Source organism: Chiloscyllium plagiosum, chromosome 12 (genome assembly GCF_004010195.1).
Source record: "Chiloscyllium plagiosum isolate BGI_BamShark_2017 chromosome 12, ASM401019v2, whole genome shotgun sequence".
Classification (NCBI taxonomy): domain Eukaryota; kingdom Metazoa; phylum Chordata; class Chondrichthyes; order Orectolobiformes; family Hemiscylliidae; genus Chiloscyllium; species Chiloscyllium plagiosum.
The window spans coordinates 2,709,494-2,711,905 of record NC_057721.1 but is presented as its reverse complement, the minus strand read 5'-3'; positions in this window follow the sequence as shown (position 1 = coordinate 2,711,905).

Genomic DNA, 2,412 nt, shown 5'->3' with positions numbered 1-2,412 from the left:
AATCATGGATATCTCTCAATGTCTTGGTCAATTTTGTCCCCTAATGAACATCATCAAAATAGTTTATCTGATCATTATAACATGTCTATTTGTTTGGAGCTGCCTCTGTGCATTTGGCTTCCCCATTCCCCAATAGTATTGTCCAGCATGAGAATTCTCCCACTAGTTTCAGATAGGTAAACCCTCTAGACATGTTTAACTCCTGCGTACAAACCAAACTTTCAAACTGATCTCCCATCCACATTTCCCAGGATGAATGATAGAGGCAGCATTTTCTCTAATTACCACTGTTACAACATAGAACATGGAACATGGAACATAGAACAGTACAGGCCCTTCGACCCTCGATATTGTGCTGACCTGTGGAACCAATCTGAAGTCTATCTACCGTACACTATTGCATTTTCATTCATGCGTCTATCCAACGACCATTTAAATGCCCTTAAAGTTGGTGACTCTACTACTGTTGCAGCCAATGTGTTCCATGCTCCTACTACTCTGAGTAAAGAAACTACCTCTGCTTTCTGAAACCAAAAGAGAAAATGCTGGAAAATCTCAGCAGGTCTCTCAGCATCTGTAAGGAGAGAAAAGAGCTGATGTTTCAAGTCTAACTGACCCTTTGTCCCCTCGTGCTAGCCATCACTATCTGATAGAGGGCTCTCACTGTCCACCCTATATAACCCTCTGATTCTCTTATATGTCTCGATTAAGTCACCTCTCAACCACCTTCTCTCTACAGCCTCAAGTCCCTCAGCCTTTCCTTGTAAGACCTTCCCTCCGTATCAGACAACATCCTAGTAAATCTCCTCTGAACCCTTTCCAAAGCTTCCACATCCTTCCTATAATGCGGTGACCAGAACTGTACATAATACTCCAAGTGCGGCCGCACCAGAGTTTTGTACAGCTGCAGCATCACCTCATGACTCCGAAACTGAATCTCTCTACCAATAAAAGCTGTACGCCTTCTTAACAACCCTATCAACCTGGGTGGCAACTTTCAGGGATCTCTCTCGACTCACACTCTTGAACCTGATCTGCTGTCCTTTCTCCAACTCTGTACGATAACACAATGCGACTCTTCTTTTTAATTTCAAAACAAATCACCCAGTTTAACTCCCAGGCAGGCTCCAGCAGTGGTCATGTGCAACTTTAATTGAAACCATAATGAAAGTTACAAACTGTGATCATCTTATAAACCAAGCAATGCTAATCCAAAAGTGTCACAGTGGTATAAACCTCACACAGTGTACTTCTGAAAAATAAATCCTGGACAGGTCCAAATTCAAGCTCGAACCACAACAGACAGAGGTCATGAGAGGACAAGACAGCAGGCCTGTAAGCCAGTGATTTCACCTGTCTCTCTAACACCTGTCTCTCTAACATGTAATAGTTGCACTCAAATCTACATATCAGCATTTGGCTTGACGTCAGCTATGAGCTGACACCAGTTCAGCTGAGGATGTGATCTCCACACTGAACACTCATCCACTGAAACAGGAGAGTCCATCAATATTTTGATAATTCTATTATTGTTTTTAATGCGCCAGCTGTCATTATAGGCGTAAAGCACATAATGGTGCTAAATAAATGCACCTTTGCAGATATAATGAGAACCCATTAGGCAACATGTTATGAATTGAAAGCCCGAGATTTTACAATCGTTTTTTTTACATTTCAGGCCACACGAAGAATTGGTTCTTAGCCTAAGTACAAATTGGATTTGAATAGTTAGATGCTCGTTTTTGAGCCAGACAGACTCGTTCAGCTGGTGGGCCTTTTAATGTGCTGTAGACCTCTGTGACTTTATTATATTCTCTCCCCGTGTATAGATATCGGGATCTCTGAAACACATCAGATTGTACATCCTACATACGAACACACTTGGATGTGGCAGATAGAGAATACCTCGGGACAGAAAACGTACAGGTATTGCAGAGTGAGGCTGCTCACTATTAGTCAGGGACAGGCATGAATATGAAGAAGGTATTTGGTTGAAAACAGACCAAAGTCCCTTTGACAATGGAATAATTTACAGGGAGGATGCTGGAGCTGTCTTCCACGCTGATGGGGGCGGGCAGTAGTGTAGGAGGAATATTTACTGCATCTGCTGCACCCGATGTGGCCTCCTCTATATTAAGGAGACAGGCCGCCTACTTGCGGAATGTTTCAGAGAACACCTCTGGGACACCCGGACCAACCAACCCAACCGCCCCATGGCTGAACACTTCAACTCCCCCTCCCACTCCACCAAGGACATGCAGGTCTTTGGACTCCTCCATCGCCAGACCATGGCAACACGACGGTTGGAGGAAGAGCGCCTCATCTTCTGCCTGGGAACCCTCCAACCACAAGGGATGAACTCAGATTTCTCCAGTTTCCTCATTTCCCCTCCCCCCACCTTGTCTCAGCCAA